The following is a 21584-nucleotide window of genomic DNA, read 5'->3' on the forward strand; positions in this document are numbered from 1 at the left end:
CATCATCACAAGGTCCTTCGCTGTTGTTCTGGGATTGATTTGCGCTTTTCGCACCAAAGTACGTCCATCTCTAGGAGACAGAACGTGTCTCCTTCCTGAGCAGTATGATGGCTGAGGGGACCCATGGTCTTTATACTTGCATACTATTGTTTGTACAGATGAACGTGGTACCTTCAGGCATTTGGAAATTGCTCCCAAGGATGAACCAGACTTGTGGAGGTCTACAATTATTTTCCTGAGGTTTTGGCTGATTTCTTTAGATTTTCCCATGATGTCAAGCAAAGAGGCACTGAGTTTGAAGGTAGGCCTTGAAATACATCCAAGATGTTTAAAGGCACAGTCAACTTAGTGACCCACTGGAATTGTGATCGAGTGAATGATAAGTGAAATAATCTGTCTGTAAACAATTGTTGGAAAAATTACTTGTGTCATGCACAAAGTAGATGTCCTAACCGACTTGCCAAAAACTCTAGTTTGTTAACAAGAAATTTGTGTAGTGGTTGAAAAACAAGTTTTAATGACTCCAACCTAAGTGTATGTAAACTTCCGACTTCAACTGTATATCAGTGCATTCACAACAACATAACCATCACGAAACCTCTATTCGATCAAATAATCCTCACGTAGCAAATTAGCAATTACATTTTTTGTTGACCAAATTCGACACTCATTGACCTCCATACAAATATTCCTCACTTTGTGGGCTTATTTTTAGGACAGATTTTGGGCTGAGTAAAACCTTTCCCTTCGCCTCTTGGTTTACTGGAAACGGAGGGCCCCATTCACATCGACAGGGCTGTATTGGAGCAGGTTGAGAGCTTCAAGTTCCTCTGTGTCTTCCACCGCCAAGCCATCACTGGCTCCTAATGGGAAATCCACAAAAATATAACTGTGCCTAGTATTGTTTTCATCGGGCACAGAATCAAGCATTAACTTGCACAGGAAACCCTCCTCTTTGCTGTCTCTTTCACACACATGCACACAAACACTTTCACACTCTTTATACACACTGCTTCTACTCTGTTGATTATCTATCCTTATTGCCTAGTCACTTTTACCTCCCTGTAAATATTACCTCATTTAGGTAGGCCACGTGGTCCCGTGTGGCTCAGTTGGTAGAGCATGGTGTTTGCAACGCCAGGGTTGTGGGTTCGATTCCCACAGGGGCCAGTACGGGGAAGAAAGAAAATGTATGAAATGTATGCATTCACTACTGTAAGTCGCTCTGGATAAGAGCGTCTGCTAAATGACTAAAATGTAAATTTACCTCAACTATGTTGTACCCTGCACATTGACTTGGTACCACTACTCCTTTTACATAGTAATAAAATAACGATAATTAAACTATCAGATTTTTTGTTCTTACTTATAACTGCATTGTTGCGAAAAAAGGCTCATAAGTAAGCATTTCACAGTAAAGTCTACACCTGTTGTATTCAGTGCATGTGACAAATACAATTTAAATTACTTTAAACTGCATGAGAGCTGTCAAATCCACAAGTGGCTCCCTGCACTATATCTAAAGCAGACATTGCCATTGGCTGCACAGAGTCCCATTAAGAGAAATCCCATGCAGCCTTGTTAACAGCACTGGAATTTGAGATGTAATTTACACCTTGCTTAGGTTGATAGAAATCCTAATTATTTCATTTGAGTGTCATTATTTCTTAGCCTACACTTTCTTGTTCTGAACTTCTAATGTGAGTGGGACGGGTGTTGAGTGGACGGGTGTGGCAGCTGCTCACCGATTTGACAGCTCCAATGCAGTTCCACCTCCAACACTGCCAAAACATCAGCTATGCAGGTGTCGGCTGTTGGCAATCGCCAGTTTAACACTTGATTTGATTGATTCTAGGTCTAGGACTCTACGATCTCTCAATTGTTCTTTAATACATTGTACAGCAATAACCCTAGCTGTAAGTAACCCTAACCCTAGCTTCATGTCCACATCCTGGTTCAACCCTGACCCTAGCCTCAACTCTAACCACACCAAGTATGGCTCCCCTACCTCCGAATTCCCAATTTAACCTGTGGATATCAAATCAAATTTATTCATAAAGCCCTTCTTACATCAGCTGATATCTCAAAGTGCTGTACAGAAACCCAGTCTAAAACCACAAACTGCAAGCAATGCAGGTGTAGAAGCACGGTGGCTAGGAAAAACTCCCTAGAAAAGGCCAGAACCTAGGAAGAAACCTAGAGAGGAACCAGGCTATGAGGGGTGGCCAGTCCTCTTCTGGCTGTGCTGGGAGGAGATTAGAACAGAACATGGCCAAGATGTTCAAATGTTCATAGATGACCAGCAGGGTCAAATAATAATAATCACAGTGGTTGTCGAGGGTGCAACAGGTCAGCACCTCAGGAGTAAATGTCAGTTGGCTTTTCATAGCCGATCATTCAGAGTATCTCTACCGCTCCTGCTGTCTCTAGGGAGTTGAAAACAGCAGGTCTGGGACAGGTAGCACGTCCGGTGAACAGGTCAGGGTTCCATAGCCGCAGGCAGAACAGTTGAAACTGGATATCCAGTTACAACTTCCTCTTGAATCTTCTACTCTCCAGACAGAAACTTGTGGTTGGGGTTTTGGAGTGACGGGATCAATTTTAAGGCCCTCAGCTCCCTCTCTTGATCTTTGGTTAGTAGAGACTTAGGACCTCTTCTAACAGGAAGGCTTTATCACTTGTGTGTGAGCCAAGTCCTAGGAGAAAGTTGACATTAATAAGCTTGTTTTGTTTCACCTGCTGACCTGATGGACTGAGGATTTGACCTTTGAACTCTCCAACATCTGTAAGTCTGATATAAACTCTGACCAATGACTCATCACTCAAGCACAAGGTCAAGCCCTGGGGATATGAGTATGTATTACAAGGTCATTTGAGTGGATTTGGAACCTTGTGGGAAAATGAGCCTAGGTACCAGTCTCAAAACAAACCTGATCTATTATTTGCCTCATTCAAATGTTATAATTAGAAACTGTTACTGTTCAATATCCAAGGTTATCTTGCTCAGCGTACATATGTCAAAGTGCTGAGTCTGGAGTGTATTGGACTAAATTAAATATTTGGTGCACACACACACACTGTCATTCTCACGTCCTATACGGCTGTCGTCAGGACCCAATTGTGTCCGTGTCTGTCAGTGTTGCTGGGAGTTACTTGTGCCCGCTGTGTCAATCAGCACCTTCTCCATTCTCTTTCTTTTTACTTGTTCTACCTATACCACTACCATATTAACGGACCATAACTGTAAATGACCCTAAATACCCAAATGTGTTGTTACTTCACTGACACACCAATCAAAAATCTTTTGCTTATTTTAAATAGAAAGGTTATAAAGACACATAGCAGAAGTCACAGGGTTAGAGCTGTGTCACCGTGCAGTCACGTCACCTCAATTCCCCAGGTACTATAAAGTCACCACAAGGTCCAATGTGTGTTCACAGAGGTGTTGAATAGGACAGGGTCATGTTTTGGCTGAACTTGTAATTCACTGACACACACATTCAGATATCTGAGCCTAGGTCTTTCACAATAAGATCACACACAATAAGATCACTGACGTGAGATCACTGACTCAAAGACATGCCTACTCATCTCAGTTAGCCTAGGAGTTTCTATTTTGACGAGTCCATAGAGATTGATGGTTTATTATTTTCTATGCTTGAAATGTTAGACCACAGAGTTTAAAACCTTGTTTTGTTAGCTTTGTTATATTAGCAAACACTGAAGCAGGTGGAATCAGTTTGGTTTCACTATATTGTGCTCTATACTCTCAAAAGCTCACGTTTAACAAGGTCTAGAAACGTAATGTTCAAACCATGTGTTATCAATGATTGTGACCAGGGCCTGGTTTCCCGATAGCATTTAGGCTTACAAGTGTTTTAACATGCATCGTTCCTACAACGGCTGAAGATGGAACATGAGTTTCCCAAAACACCACGCAAAAAGTTGTTTATAGGTGTGTTGTTAGAGCATATGTTGATACTGATAGGATCGAAAGAAAGTCAGCTCTGCTATCGGATCAGCTTCCTTCATTAAAATCTTACCTTAACATTAGATTTATACCACAATGCTGACGATGGCTCAGCTCCTAGAGAGATATTACCACCTACGGTTGCAAATGTTGAGGCGGCTTATTCTAATGCTTACTCAATAAAAATACATAATTGCTAAAATGATAATGTCTAGCCTATGAAATATATTGCAAAAAATTACAGACAGTAGCCTACAAGTATCAAAATAGAACTCGACTGAACATTAAATCTATTTCAAAATGATTGAAATAGGCCCATAGCCTAGGCCTACTGGATTTATATTGTGATACAGACATCTTGGTTTTAATTTTAAGCATTTTATTATATGTCGCTTGTTTGTATCAATGGCAAAGACACTGGCAACTTTGTATTTGTAGTCAACTTTGTCAGAAGTTCTCAGTGGTCACACAGAAACAGATAAACCATGTGATTATATCTTTAGCGGAAAAAAAGTGCATAAAGTGACGCGGGAGGGCAAAAAAAGCATCTAACAACACCCTTAGCTGTTCTACGAGTGGTCTGAGGCAGGCGTTAGATTAAGCTTTTTCAAGTGCAACATTAATAACGATGGTTTTGGGAAACAGTTTGGAGATTTAACGATGATCCTACGAAGGTTCTAATAATGAACATAGCCTTAAGATTTGTTTTGGGAAACCGGGTCCAGATCCTTACACTAGAGACACTGTGTATGAAGAGCATGGCAGGTTGTAATAATGATTATAGTAGTAGAGCTGAATGAAGTCTTCTCGTTACACTCCAGCTCCCCTCACCTCCATGGGGCATCTGATTCCAGATCTCGCAATGAAGGGTGTTTCAAGGTGCCAGAGGATCAGTGAAAACAGAAAATCTTGCTCATTAATAAATGTGCCTCCAGACCAAAAACTATTTGGACGTCTGAGAACACTGAGGCCAATGTTGGATTGAAAAATAAATCCAGAACTTTTAGAAGCGGGTTTAGGGAGTAGGAAAAATGTGTGAACTGTCGGTTGCCTGCCTGTTATTATGAGCATGTCTACACATTTATCTTTCAGCCTGCTTGCATTCTAGTCTGTTTGTGTCTGTCTGCAGGCTGATGTCTGTTTGTAAATCTAACAGCAACCATCTATCAGTCTACATGTTGCCTTTGAAATAGATAGATGTGACACTGGTGGGAGAGAGAGAGACAGCACAAGATAATGGGTTATTTTTACACGTTCAGGGGTCTGTGTCCCATCAGAGTAGATCAAACCCTGCAAGACACTTGACATACAATTAGCATGTATTACTGACAGGTTTGATACCTTACTCTTCATGAAAACTGTTAGGAATTATTACAAAACTCTCCCATACACAGGCAGACAGCCCAGATCTCCCAAGTGAGTCTGTCAGAAATGGAGGGAAAAAAGGAGAGGTTATGAAGAGAGCATGGAAAGAGAGCGAAAGAAAGAGAATTATGAATGAGTGGTTTTTCCACACCCGTAGTCTTGAATCTTTAGAATGTGATTCTTCTCAGAATGCTTCCACCGGAACAATGGATCAAAGGGCCAGAGAGAGAGAATGGAATTTCAGGGCCATGGGTTGTTTGAGTTCATCGGGGCACTGTGTACACAACAGGGACACCTCATTGACTGGACAAGTTGGGTTATACACACTGTATACAGTACACACACACAAACACATTTAGCTATAACAAATATAATTACTTATAACACTTTAGTCTTGACATGATGTTTCCTCTGAGACCAACACAAACACAGTAACAAACAAACAGTCAGTCATTTACATTCACATCCATCTTCATTTACGATATGTGTTTAAATAACCCTATCCCAAACAGAATCCTTCCTTTACCTTGTCTTCACATTGTTCTGTATCTATAGGCCATTCAGACCTTTTTCTTGGGGAACTTTTATGGTTGATATAGAGAGGGGAAAGGGAGTTTCCCAGACCCTAACCGATCAGCATTCACAAAGGCAGGCGAGACAGACGGCCCGCTGTTTGTGAGTGTGTATGTGTATGTGAACGCGCGATCGAGAGAGTGTGTGCGTGAGTGAGGTCCTCTGGGTTTTATGTCTGGGATGGGAAAAGAGAGGTGCTGCTGCCAACCGTCCTGTGAAAGAGTATTTATGTGGTGTTCAGGACTCATTAACACCCAGAAATTCTGGGAGAGCTACAGAGGAGCTGCATATAATAGCACATTGTGTGTGTGTGTGTGTGTGTGTTTAGAATATAAAGTAGGTTTCTCAATGTTTCTCTAGGACATTTCTACTTTATGTAATCAAAATTGATCACTGATGAAGTGGTTGTTTTAATCATTCTTAACCATGTTTCCTGTTTTCTAATGCGCCAGATGGCCAGGTCTTAATCACAAATTACAAATCCGTTGTTGACAATGGTCTGAATAAAAACTTGAACAGGCATTGTAGATTTTATTTGCACCTTTTTTTATTTAACTAGGCAAGTCAGTTAAGAACAAATTCTTACCCTACCCTAGTCAACAGCCCTGCACCTCCCACAGCAACTTGCCCAAACTGCTACATTCCTATATCTATCCTACCCTGCCTTTCAAAGGTCTTGGAAAGCCAAGTTAACAAAACAGATCACTGACCATTTCGAATCCCACTGTGCCTTCTCTGCTATGCAATCTGGTTTCCGAGCTGGTCATGGGTGCACCTCAGCCACGCTCAAGGTCCTAAACAATATAATAACCTCCATCGATAAGAGACAATACTGTGCAGCTGTATTCATAGACCTGGCCAAGGCTTTCGACTCTGTCAATCACCACATTCTTATTGGCAGACTCAACAGCCTTGGTTTCTCAAATGACTGCCTCGCCTGGTTCACCAACTACTTCTCAGACAGAGTTCAGTGTGTCAGATTGGAGGGCCTGTTGTCCAGACCTCTGGCAGTCTCTATGGGGTTGCCACAGGGTTAGATTCTCGGCTCTTGCTGCTGGTGATTCTCTGATCTACCTCTACGCAGACGACACCATTCTGTATACTTCTGGTCCTTCTTTGGACATCGTGTTAACTAACCTCCAACTGCTCTTAAATGCAAGTAAAACTAAATGCATGCTCATCAACCGATCGCTACCAGCACCTGCCCGCCCGTCCAGCATCACTACTCTGGACGGTTCTGACTTTGAATATGCGGACATCTACAAATACCTAGGTGTCTGGTTAGACTGTAAACTCTCCTTCCAGACTCACATTAAGCATCTCCAATCCAAAATTAAATCTAGAATCGGCTTCCTATTTCGCAACAAAGCATCCTTCACTCATTCTGCCAAACATACCCTAGTAAAACTGACTATTCTACCGATCCTCGACTTCGGCGAGGAATAGCCTCCAACACTCTACTCAGCAAATTGGACGCAGTCTATCACAGTGCCATCCGTTTTGTCACCAAAGCCCCATATACTTCCCACCACTGCGACCTGTATGGTCTCGTTGGCTGGCCCTCGCTTCATATTCGTCACCAAACCCACTGGCTCCAGGTCATCTATAAGTCTTTGCTAGGTAAAGCCCCGCCTTATCTCAGCTCACTCGTCACCATAGCAGCACCCACCCGTAGCATACGCTCCAGCAGGTATATTTCACTGGTCACCCTGAAAGCCAATTCCTCCTTTGGCTGCCTTTCCTTCCAGTTCTCTGCTGCCAATGACTGGAACGAATTGTCAAAATCACTGAAGCTGGAGACTCATATTTCCCTCACTAACTTGAAGCACCAGCTGTCAGAGCAGCTCACAGATCACTGCACCTGTACGTAGCCCATCTGTAAATAGCCCATGCAACTGCCTCATCCCCATACTGTTATTTTTTTGTTGTTGCTCCTTTGCACCCCAGTATCTCTACTTGCACATTCATCTTCTGCACATCTATCACTCCAGTCTATCACTCCAGTGTTTAATTGCTAAATTGTAATTCTTTCGCCACTGTGGCCTATTTATTGCCTTACCTCCCTTATCTTACCTCACTGTATATAGACTTTTTTCTATTGTGTTATTGACTGTATGTTTTGTTTATTCCATGTGTAACTGTGTTGTTGTTTGTGTCGCACTGCTTTGCTTTATCTTGGCCAGGTCACAGTTGTACATTTGAACTTGTTCTCAACTAGCCTACCTGGTTAAATAAAGGTGAAATAAACATTTTTTTTTTTTTAAATAAGAAATTCTTATTTACAATGACGGCCTACACCGACCAAACCTGGACGATGCTAGGCCAAATGTGCACCGCTCTATGGGACTCCCAATCACAGCCAGTTGTGATACAGCCTGGATTCAAACCAGGGTGTCTGTAGTGTCGCCTCTAGCACTGAGATGTAGTGCCTTAGACCACTGCGCCACTCGGGAGCCCGATTAGTAGATTTAATTGATGGACTAATACACATTTGAGTCAATAAATAAGGCAGAGTGCCAGAATGTTGGGAAAGAGCACATGGTCAGGAGTTCAGTGTCTCCGGTCAGAGTCCCATGTCTCCTCTTTGGCTCAAGCTCTGCTCTGGCCTTCTGGGTCCACAGTCCAGCAGATCTGATTGCCATTACCTCACCAGCCTGGCCAGGGTGAATGACAGTTAGCTGACATTAGGCTGAGAAACTGTGACGTGGTGAGGTTGGACCCAGGTGCAGAGAAGAGACCAGAAGAGGAATCAGTGGTTAAGGATAAACATAAATACCTTAATGATAAACAGTAGCCGTAGGATCACAGTACACTAGAGAAAAAAAGAAAACTCACTCAGGAAACAAAACACACATGGTAAACAATTCAAGCTTCTGCAAAGGACAACAGAAAACACACAGGGAAATCATAATGAGTAAATAGGACACACCCGAGTGTCGTTAATGTCTCTAGGACGGTCTCTGCTGCCCTTTGGTGACAAGTGGAACCATGACAGTACCCCCATTTCACCACCAAGCATGATACGCAACTCTAAACATTATTAAGGGATAAGTGTACTTCGGACCTGAACATGTGTTTTGTTTGATTATGCTCTTGATCAGACAGAGTCCTCTGCACAGTGTGTGATGATTGGTAAGATATTGTAACAGCAACAGTGAGTTTGTTTTGATTTGCGTTGCTGGCATTCACACCAGGCCTGAGATATACGCCATTAGTGGTTGATGAGGTGTCGATGAAAGCCCAGAGGAAGAAAAGGATTGGACATTGAGCTGAACAATAGTAATCAGGAATGACACTGTCCAAAATCCAAAGGCTTTTTGGTCTGTGCTATGAAAACATGAGCAGCACAATATCTCATGAGCTCTATAAACAACTGGGTTGGAGGATATGGGAACGTAAACATAATTTGTCCCTAGTCAGCAAATAGATTTAAATCACAATTATGCACGGCTAACAACAAACACATAAAGTCATGTTCCTTCTGCTTATGCGGTGGCCTCTGCCAGTGGCAGAGAAAAGAAGTCAGAAGAGAGCAGTAAAATCGAGGGAAGAGGGAGGGAAGGAAGAGGGTGGATGGAAGGAGGTCAATGAAGTGTTGGGAGAATGCTGAGTTAATCATGTCAACATGGGACTGTTCGATAATTGGACAGAAATCAGAGACGGAAAAGGGGAAACTTCTGCACTCTCACAGTACACTAACTCTTACACACAGATGAATGGGTACACGTGTAAGCAAAACAGTACATAACTATATTTGAAGCAATTGCTACAATACAGACTGTGCTTTAGAAGTAATTACCATCTCTATCATAGCCTTAACCCATCACAATCAAGTTCTCTCCATCATTGTACATAAAACTACTCCACAGCAGCCAGTAGCTTTGTTTGGATATCTCCCACAAACGACACTCCTCATTGTGAGGGATGGTTGCTGCGGAACAGAGAACCTCTTGTGTAATCTTCTGCGTCATCTTAAGAGTTTAGGTGGATACACTACAAAATGGAAATGGATGCCATCTGCAAAATCTTATTGGCTCAAGTTAATGTTAGGGATCCTTTTGAGCAAGTGATTAATACTAACAAAACAATCAATACCAAAAACAACATTTGAATGTAAAGTACACAAACAAATAAAAACAAATCAATGCACCCGACCAATACCTCTCAATATTTTCAACATCCAATAATGTGCTGAGATGTGAAACACTCACATTACAGACCAGTCATCTGTATAAAATATCTCCCCCTCTCCCAACAGGAGGGCTGTTGTGGCATTGCACTCGACCATCCCTTCATTAGGACTTTCATTAGTAGAGTGTGTTGTCCTTAACACTGCCTGCAGCTCACCATTTAACATGCAGCCAGCTTCACTTTCCTTGGGAGTGCAGTGCTTTTATTGTCTACAGGGGAGACAACGGGGAGCCTGAAGGTGTACTGTTTAGTCAAAGTCCAAAGAACACAAACATTTTTACATTTTAGTCATTGAGAGTTAGTTAAGATACTTCAAAGAGGTAGAGTTTCAGATGTTTTTGAAAGATGGTCAGGGACTTCACTGTCCTGACTTTAGGGGGAAGCTTGTTCCACCTTTGGGGTGCCAGGACAGAGAAGAGCTTTGACTGGGCTGAGTGGGAGCTGACCTCCCCGTAGTGGTGGGAGAGCCAAGAGATCACAGGTGGCTCGGGTTGGGTTGTAGGGTTTGAGCATAGCCTGAAGGTAAGGAGGTGCAGTTCACCTTGCTGCTCTGTAGGCAAGCACCAGGGTTTTGAAGATGATGCAAGCTTCGACTGGAAGCCATTGGAGTTTGCGGAGGAGCGGGATGACATGGGAGAATTTAGGATGGTTGAACACCAGGTGGGCTGCGACATTCTAGATAAATTGCAGGGGTTTGGTTGCACAAGTGGGGATCCCGGTCAACAAAGAGTTGGTGTCTAGACGGGAGAAGACAAGTGCTTGGATTAGGACCTGCGCTGCTTCCTGTGTGAGGAAAGGTCATACCCTACAGATGTTGTAGAGCATGAACTTGCAGGAGCGAGTCACTGCTTTGATGTTCGCAGAGAACAACAGGGTGTTGTCTAGGGTCATGCCAAGGTTATTTGCACTCTGGGAGGGGAACACCGTGGAGTTGTCAACCGTGATGAAGAAGTCTTGGAGCAGGCAGGCCTTTCCCGGGAGGAAGAGCAGCCACATTTTGTCAAGGTTGAAGAGTAGTTGAGTGCCATCCACATAGCAATGATAGGAAAGACCATGTGAGGATATAACAGAGCTGAGTGACTTTGTGTAAAGAGAAAAGAGGAGAGGGCCTAGAACCGAGCCCTGGGGGACACCAGTAGTGAGAGCATGTGGTACAGATGCAGATCCTGTCCACTCTGTAGCGGTATTGTTAGAGAGTGGTAAAGATAAAGATTTTGATAGGGTGCCAGACAGGTATTAACCCTTGCCTAAAGAAAAATAGTAGGAGAGTGTACCACTACCACACACACACCAGCAGAAGAGACTGCCTAGAGTTTAGCCTGTTTGCCAGATATCTTTTCTCTCCTCTGGCTAAGACACACCATATAAAACACACATCACAGCACAGGGGTAACCCAACCAATAATCCCTCATACAATAATAATGGTAGAGCAATTTAACGGCAACTTCATAGAAACAATTCACAAGAAAGAACCCAGAGAGAGAGAGAGAGAGAGACTTGAGACTTTCTTTACTGAAACTTTATCATTTCATAAAAATAAAATACCAAAATATATGTACTGCATACATGTACCATACTCACCTTTCCATTTACCACATGATACAAACCAACATCACAATACCCACTTCTACAACCGTATATCCAAAACATCTTCCCCAGCTATACAGACAGCCCCCCAACACACCTTATCTCCTGAAACATCTCCACACTTTTTATCATTCCATAGTACTCAAACTCAACCCTAAGGCGCGCAGAGACCATCCCATTAAACAATAGTAAAGGGTCTGTTATCCCCCCACCTTTGACCCTGTTCCTCCTTGTTAGCCAAATAGCTAACTTCGCCTGAGCAAACAGAAAATTCAACAAAACACATTTAGACTTCTCCTTAATGGAATACCTGTATCCCATTATAAACACCCCAACAGTAAAAACCACCCCCAACCCCTCACACAGACATTCCAACAGAGACATTAATGGAATTAACCTGGTGCACACAGAAAACACATGAATCACAGTTTCTTTCATTACACAGAAAGGACACCCCTGCCCAATTCCTGGTTCAACCCGTGCCAACCAGCTGTTAGTGGCCAGGGCTCCATGAAGAACCCTCCACTGGAGGTCCCCTGATCTCTTTGGTGCTGGGGGTATGTAGAGTCCCCTCCATACTCTCCGCCCCACATACCCCCTGCCACTGATGTGCCTTCACTCCTGTTAGGCTCCTAATGTTCCTAACCTTAACACAGAGGTTGTAGAGGGCTTTACCTCCCACCCCTTCAAACTCCCCCAGGCTCGGAGTGTTAAAATCTAACAAGTCCTCAGACAGTGCCTCCTGGACCTCCTCCAGGAATCTCTCCAGCAGCCTAAGAGGAGTTATTCCTGTTTGTTGTGCCAAGACTTCCGGGGTTTTCCACCCTTCCTCTCCCAGCAGTCTCAGGTCACCCAGCCTTTGTAAACCCGCTGCCATCAGTTGCCTCTGCAGGATGGCCGACTGAACCGATCTCAAAGGGATGGCTGGGTTGTTGAAGACAGGCTCCTCCCATACCCACAGCCCAGGCTCCACACACCCTTCTCGTGTGGGCCTTAGCAGCTGCCAGGCCCTCAGTACTGCAGAGTAAAAATCTGAGAGACCTGCTGTACTCAGCCTCTCCAGCTTCATGAGGAACAGCTGCCGGTCCAACCCTAATCCACCAGCTCTCCTCAGCAGCGCGCATGCTAGTTCCCTCCAGCCAACATCAGTATGGTACAGCAGTCTCTGCACCGTCTTTAGCCGGAAAGCAGCCATCCTGCTCTCCAGTTCCACCAGGCCCTGTCCTCCTTCGTGGACGGTCATGTACAACACTGCCGCCCTCAGCCAGTGATCGCCCGACCAGAAAAAGTCCACCAGCTTGCGTTGCAGGTCTGCGAGCAAACCGGCGGGGGGTTGAGGACAGCCAGTTTATGCCACAGGGAAGATGCCACCAGGATGTTGATTATCAGCACCCTCCCTCTATATGACACTTGGGACAGGAGCCACCTCCACCTGGCCAGTCTTGACACCACTGCCTGTGACAGCCCCTCCCAGTTCTTCCTGACCCACTTCTCCGAGCCCAGGTACACCCCCAACACTTTAAGTCCTTCACAACCCCACTGCAAACCCCCTGGAAGCAGAGGAGGGACCCTATCCCCCCATAACAGAGCTTTGCTCTTGCCCCAGTTCACCTTAGCTGAAGAAGCTCCCTCGTACACCTTCAGACTAAGTCTCTAGTGCCTGCATATCCTGACCATCACAGAAACGTCATATGCATATGCTGACACTGCTATGCCTGTCACCACATCCATGCCTGTCCAGCACACTCCCTGCAGTCTCCTGCGTAGCAGTCCCAAAAAAGGCTCAATGGCTAATGTGTATAACTGCCCAGATACAGGGCATCCTTGTCTAATGCCCCATCTCACCCAGACTGGCCTACTGAGCCACCCTCCCACCTTGACCATACATGATGCCCCAGCATACAACAGCTTCACACAGGTAAAAAAAAACTCTTTCCAAACATCACATTAAACAGATACTCATGGTCCACTCTATCAAAAGCCTTCTCTTGATCTAAAGAGACCAGTCCAAAGTTCACATTAAAACCTCGACAAGTCCAACATGTCCCTGATTAAGAACAAGTTGTCCGTGATTGAACGTCCCGGTACACAATATGTTTGGTCCTTATGTACTATCGAGTCCAAATGGGACTTCAGTCTGTTAGAGAGGACCCTGGCAAATATCTTGTAGTCCGCACAGAGTAATGCCACAGGCCTCCAGTTCTTAAGTTCACACAAGTCCCCTTTTTTGGGCAGGACGCATTCACGTAACACGCAAAAGAATTCCTGTCCAATTATTCCCCAGAATTTTTTATAAAACTCCACTGGGAGTCCATCGACCCCCAGTGCACGACCGGGGGACATCTGGGTTATGGCCTCTGCCAGTTCATGGGACAACAGAGGAATGTCCATTTCATCCCTCTGTGCCAGAGAGAGCTTAAGGAGTCCTGTAAACAAGACCTGAGCACACATAGGTTTACACACTTCTGCCCTATACAACTTAGTATAAAACTCCACAGTCCGCTCCCGCATCTCACCCACCACAGAGGTCACCCGCCCATCAGACAGCTGTAGACAATGCATACCCTTGGCTTCACTGCTCTGTCTTTCCAAACCAAACAAGAAGGAGCTGGGAACATCCATCTCCTTGAGCATGGAGAACCTAGCTCTTACAAGTGCTCCCTTTGCTTTAACCTGGAAAAAACTACCCAGGTCCCAACGTAATTCAGCTAAATTAGCCTGAAGGCCTACATTGCCTTGCCCCACCATCTCTACCTCCATCTCACTAATACAATGCTCTAGTTCCCCCAATACTCTCCTAGCCTCTGAGGATGAGAGAGCTGTGTACTGTTGACAGAAAAGCCGAATTTGGACTTTCCCCACATCCCACCATTGACTCAGAGACTCATACTCCTCTCTTCGCTGCCCCCACCTTTCCCAAAAGGTCTGGAAACCTGAGCAAAAACTGGCATCTTGTAAGAGCTTTACATTGAACTTCCAATAGGATGCCTGCCAGGGCCCTGGTGAAATAGACAGTCGAGCCATGGTTATGTGGTGATCCGAAAACCCCACCGGGAGAATGGTTGCGCCCAACAGACTTTTGCTCTGATTCCTAGACATGTAAAACCGATCAAGTCGGGCTGCACTCACCCTAGCCCCAAAAACCTTCACCCATGTATACTGTCTTGTGTTGGGATGTTTAGTTCTCCAAACATCCACTTGGTCGAACTGATTAATGATGTCCCTTAATACTCCCACCGACACTGAATGAGGCTCTTCCTCATTTCTGTCTTTTGTAAAATCCATTGTACAGTTCCAGTCGCCTCCGACCACCAGCGTCTCCTCAGGTGCTACCTGTGAGAGTTCCTGACTAAGACTCCCAAATAGAACCCCTCTCTCTCTCCCTGTATTAAGGCGCATACACATTTATAAAATACAAAACCCATGTTGTTAATTTCTGCTTTAACAATAAGCAGCCTACCCCTACCCACCTCCTTTGAGGAGAACATTTTTACAGACTGACCCGGTGCAAAAAGGATTGCCACCCCTGCACTGAGATTTGTCCCATGGCTCAACGCACTTGCCCCTTTCCACCAGAGTTCCCAATCGACTTCATTCAACACATCACTATGTGTCTCCTGCAGAAACAACACATACTTTTTTTTGTTTTACATATTCACCCAACACACTCCTCTTTCCCGCATCTCTGGCGCCATTTATATTGAGCGAACCTACCCAAAGAGTCTCCATAAGAAGTGGGAGAAAAGCCAGCAAAGAAAGAGACCAATAGCAAAGCTCAAAATGCCCCAGTGTCAGAAAGAAAATATACATCTAAACAGTGTCTGAAGGTAAACCATTATGCACGGTTGTGACCCACTTCCTCAACCTAAACCGTTTCCTGGGTGAGAGGACACCATGCCCCTCATTTTTCATAGCATGTTGTACTGATCTTACAAACTTTCTCAGATCAGAAAAAAAGCCTCAAGATTAACTTTTTTCCCTTTGGTCTCATTCAGGAACCTTGTCAGTTCTCGCAACGTGTACTTAGACCCCTCTGCTTGACTGGCTGTCATCTCCAGGCCAATTGAAGAGGAGTCTGAAAAAAGAAACTCCTCATCCTCTTCCTCAGACTCACTTTCCTCCTCATCTCTATCTCCCATCATGACCACCTGCCCTTCCTCTCTGGTCAGGGCATCCCCCACAGCAACAGGCAAAGTTTCCATGGTGGGTGCCTTTGACCACACCCCTTTTCCTTTTCCGCTTGACACCCTCCTCCTCCCCCCTAGTCTCTTACACTTCCCCACTATACAATCCTCATCCACTAGCATAACCTTACTAGACCCAGCTTCATCTACACCACCCTCCATAGCATGACTAGGCCCAGCATCATCTACACCACCCTCCATAGCATAACTAAACCCAGCCTCCGCTACCCCACCATCTCTAGCCTGACTAGACCCAGCCTCCGCTACCCCATCATCTCTAGCCTGACTAGACCCAGCCTCAGCTATCCCACCATCCATAGCCTGACTAGACCCAGCCTCAGCTATCCCACCATCCATAGCCTGACTAGACCCAGCCTCAGCTATCCCACCATCCATAGCCTGACTAGACCCAGCCTCAGCTATCCCACCATCCATAGCCTGACTAGACCCAGCCTCCGCTACCCCACCATCTCTAGCCTGACTAGGCCCAGCCTCATCTACACCACCATCTCTGGCATGACTAGGCCCAGCCTCATCTACACCACCATCTCTGGCATGACTAGGCCCAGCCTCATCTACACCACCATCTCTGGCATGACTAGGCCCAGCCTCATCTACACCACCATCCCTGGCATGACTAGGCCCAGCCTCTGCTATCTGCAACTCATTACCCCCTGCACATTGACCTCGATTTCCTCCACTGGCGCTTGTACCCTCACCTTGCCTACGGCCTTTATGTGGGCACGCAAAGCTCTTATGCCCCAAATCCCCACACTCAAAACACTGTAGACTATCTGTACTGGCAAACCCTGCATAGAACCCCTCCCCATGCCTCACTTTAAAATGCACATTTAGCTGTTGCTCATTGTTATTCAGAAACAAACACTTACCTCCAGAACGAAACAACGTGCTTAACGGCATCTGCCTGAAAACCTGCCGACAGTACACGAAAACCGCTAGCAAATTTACCAAAACAACTCAGCTCTTTCCTGATTTGATCATCCGTAATAAACGGAGGCAAATATTTAACTACCACTCTTGTCGAAGGGGTAGAGAGAGGTGAAACTGGCACCAACACATCCCTTACACATATTCCACTAGCAATTAGCCTACCAACCAAATTTGCTCTTTTCATGAACACAACCACAACTTTGTTCATTCTAGAAGCAGAATGTATAAATTCAGCTCCTACCTGTTCACCGACTGCGAACAGAACCTCCTCCACCTTAACTCCATTCTCAGGAACACACCTGAATCCATGCCGTATCGACAGCGTCTCCTCCGCGCTAGGCTGAGAAGCCATCGGGCACACCACACCTTCCAAACCCCAGGAAACTTACTTACTTAAAAAAACTGTGGATACCGCTAAAACAAATATTAGAGAGAGAGAGAGAGAGGAGACTTAGCTGTTGACTTCAGGCTTGCAGTTGCACTGTCTGTCCGTCTGATGGTTTGTTTGTATGTCAAACCTTTGCACCAATGTTGCTACTAATCTATGCGATCAATAACTGGTGCGTTCCCAAAAGATAACAACCACGATCTAGAGCGGTAACACCGATGATCGAGTTAAACACTTTACAAACTAAGCACGCAGAAAATAACCAAGACTTCTGCAGCATTGCACACCACAATCAAACTGCCACGCCAAACGACAGCTGCCTCCCAGAGAGCCGGAAGAGCTATCTTTATTTCCTCCTTTCTGACTGCTGATGTGCTCTTAAAGTGGCAGTGCACAGTAAAGGCTCCATGCAGGATTTTGCTACAACGCCACCTAGTAGAAGCGACCTGCCAGGTAGGATGAAATCAGGAGTCTGCAGAGCCTGAGACACCCAACCCTGAGAGGGTTGAGAGGAAGATCTAATGGTTCCCGGTGTCAAAGACAGACACAGAAAGACACACACACACACACACATACATGCACTCATGCACAAATGGTGGACAAAAGTCCTCAACCCCCCTGTCAATAACCATGGTCCTCAACCCCCCCAGTCATAGACAGCCTCACACCTGCTTAATAACCTCCCATTTATTATATCCTGTTTCTGAACAAATATACTGAACAAAAATATAAACACAACATGTAAAGTATTGGACCCATGTTTCATGAGCTGAAATAAAAGATCCCAGAAATGTCCATACGCACAAAAAACATATTTATCTAAAATGTTTTGCACAAATTTGTTTAAATCCCTGTTACTGAGTGTTTCTCCTTTGCCAAGATAATCCATCCACTGACAGGTGTGGCATATCAAGAAGCTGATTAAACAGCATGACCATTATACAGGTGTACCTTGGGCTGGGGCCATTAAAAGGCAACTATAAAATTTGCAGTTTTGTCACACAACGCAATGCCACAGATGTCTCAAGTTTTGAGGGAGCATGAAATTGGCATGCTGACTGCAAGAATGTCCACCAGAGCTGTTGCCAGATAATTAATGTTCATTTCTTTACCAACGCTGTTTTCGAAAATTCAGCAATACATCCAAACGGACTCACAACCGCAGACCATGTGTAACCACGCCAACCCAGGACCTCCACATCCGGCTTCTTCACCTGTGGGATCGTCTGAGACTAGCCACCCAGACAGCTGATGAAACTGAGGAGTATTTCTGTCTGTAATAAAGCCTTTTTTTTGGGGGGGGGGACTCATTCTGATTGGCTGGGTCTGGCTCCCCAGTAAATCCCAGGCCCACCCATGGCTGCGCCCCTACCCAGTTATGTGAAATCCATAGATTAGAGCCTAATGAATTTATATAAATTGACTGATTTCCTTATAAAAACTGTAACTTGGTAAAATTATTGAAATTGTTGCATGTTGCGTTTATATTTTTGTTCAGTATAGCTACATTGATCAGTAGAGCATTCACTGAATATAATGCTGAAGTCTGCTTCTTGTCTCTTTGTCTGGTAAAAATGCCCATGAATCCCTCTGTTTGTACAGCTTGATGTCAGAGCCAGTGAAAATATTGAGCACTTGGTTACATGAACTTCCCCCTCCTAGCTCCAATTGTGGTGCTCCTCTGAAGTTTAGCCGACATTAATTACAGTTCTTCTCAATTGCTTGAGCACATTTGTCCAAACATAATTCACTTTTTCAAAACAATTAACACACAGCCCCAAACTGACACACGTTGCCCAAAATGACACATTTAATTTGCAAAATGCATTAAGACTCATTCTCAATGAACATTAAATACATGACACAAAATCAATTACCTCCATCAAAACATGAAACTTGTTATCTAATGAAAAGTTTTTTCAGTCAGTCATTACACAATGGCCCAATAAATACTAACTACAACTATCAATATACCCTAACATGGTTAACCCTCTTTAATTTTGTCTGTGCCATTTGTTGATACTACAGTATAATTATAGTATGCACCATAAAAGCCAAGTAAACATATTATCACAGCATAGGCTGTATTATTTTTTTCCTAAAATTATTTTACCAAAGATGACCAATACGGAAAGAATGTCACTCAAGAGCATGAATATTCAGAAACAGAAGGTTTTATTTGACCTTTTTCCAGTTTAGCAGAGCTGAACTACACTATCCTCCTCTATGCACCCCTCTACCTGTCCTCTACCTGTCCTCTACCTGTCCTCTACCTGTCCCTTGCCCGTCTCCTCAGCCTCTTACTTGGTCCATTCTTGCAAACAACAACGAAGAGGTGACCTCTTTTATGCATGAATAAGGACTGATTGCTGATTGAACAATTGTGCAAAGAGGTTTTGCACATGTGCAGAAGAGGTTCACATTCATGGGAGTAATTTGTATCAGCTGTGACCAAATGTTTTAATTTGGTTTCTCATGATTTACTCAACTGAGTTTTGCGTCTTCTGTAGAGAGTTGTGTTTACTGTTTTGCAAAAATGTGCTTAGCATTTACATGGTGTGTGAAAGTGAACTGTTGTGCTCATTAGGTTATGGTGGAGATCAAGTGGACCCCAGTTTATTAAAAGTGTCTTAGCAATTGAGAAAAACTTGTACTCTGAACAGTTTTAATTGTAGAACCTTGGAAAGCAAGGAAAGCAAGGGTATTTTTACATGTGCTGTACATGGACCTTCACAATACAGAACAACACACACAAAGATAATATACAATATGATCTATAGTGAAAACATTCCTGATGCTGAGTGTACTGTATATAGGTATTTTGGGTAGTAATCTGACAGATGTTATATAAAACGGGAAGGGATGAGTGCTGAGAAAACAACCGGCATGAGTCATTTTCCAATGCAGGACTGAACTGAGCTGACCTGTGCTGCTCCCTCCCTCCATGTCAATAGCTATCACACAAGTTCACGGTGTATTTTACTGTTCTGTGCTGAGCATACCAACACCAATGTGTTTGGGTCTGTGTGTCTGAGACTGGTGTGTACTTTGAAGGTGTGTACTGTGCCAGAGTTCTCTATGACTGTCCCAGATGTGAGCGTGTGTGTTTCTCTATGAGTGTGTGATATTTCCACGCAAAAGCACTGTAACTGTCTTCCCTGTCTGACTCGTATTGTCATGAGAGAGCACCTGTATCCTACTCTGTAAAGAGAGATACAGCTCTGCTCAGAGCAGCTTTTGGCTCGGCCTGATGGGTATTGTTGTTCTTTCCTTTTTGGGGGACTCTGCATATGACACGTGTGAGTAGGCCTGGTATTGTAATCATTGTCAGACAGAGAACTAGAGGAACGACAGCAGCCTCAGAGGAAAAATACACACTTCCCTTCTCCTTATTGACACAGACATAGACAAGCAATGATGGAAATCACCTAGTCCTCGCTGAAATGCACACAGCTGGAGAAGTACTGAGATACAGACAAAGTCATGCATACACTTCAAATCTAAGCTGACCTTGTTAGGGTTAGGGTTACCATAATACACATTTTAGTATGCTTTATTGGCATGTCTGTACATAACATCTGACACCAAACCGTGCACTGTTGCCAAAGCGATTAATAGAATATCTTCAGGAGGTGATGTATCACAGGTTCAACCATTAAACAATGAAACATGTATTATACAACTTTGGAGCTGTACAAGCTGCTTGCCAGCACTCCTTAAGGAATGTAGGAAAATCACACTGGAATGCCAGAGACTGACACCAAGTGCATATCTTCTGGGTTTTCATTGTAGGGTGAGAGATTAAAAACATAAAGGAGATGGGATTCCTGTGCTTAAAAGGAAGTGCTGGCTCATATGGGACATATTTGAGTAAATACCAACAGAAGCAGAAGTGACCCATGCCAGAGATGGTTCATGTTTACATGGTAGATCTCGCTTAGGTTGAATGGATAAAATAATTGTTAGAATGAGTTAATATACTTTATACTGTATGACATACCCAGTGAATACAATTAAAAAAATACAGATAAAGCATTGTAGATATGGATGCCTGTTGGAGTTCGCCACTTTTTTCAATTATTTGTTTTTCTTAACTGTATAATAAACCAAGGTAGAGTAGAGATAGAAACAGATGACGGAATGAAATAGGAGAGAGAGAGAGAGAGAGAGAGAGACAAAGAGAGTCTTAGAGAGAGATTACCATATTGAAAAATATACATAGGAGTGATAAAATGATGGTTTGAGAGCCTAATGAGTTTATAATGAACTGTATGTGTAAGGAATTGTATATTACATGAAATTAGGCAGGGATTCAATCCAATCACGGGTTATAAACATTGCAGGTTTTTTGATTGAGCCAACATAAGCAGTGTT

Source organism: Salmo salar, chromosome ssa12 (genome assembly GCF_905237065.1).
Source record: "Salmo salar chromosome ssa12, Ssal_v3.1, whole genome shotgun sequence".
In the NCBI taxonomy this organism is placed as follows: domain Eukaryota; kingdom Metazoa; phylum Chordata; class Actinopteri; order Salmoniformes; family Salmonidae; genus Salmo; species Salmo salar.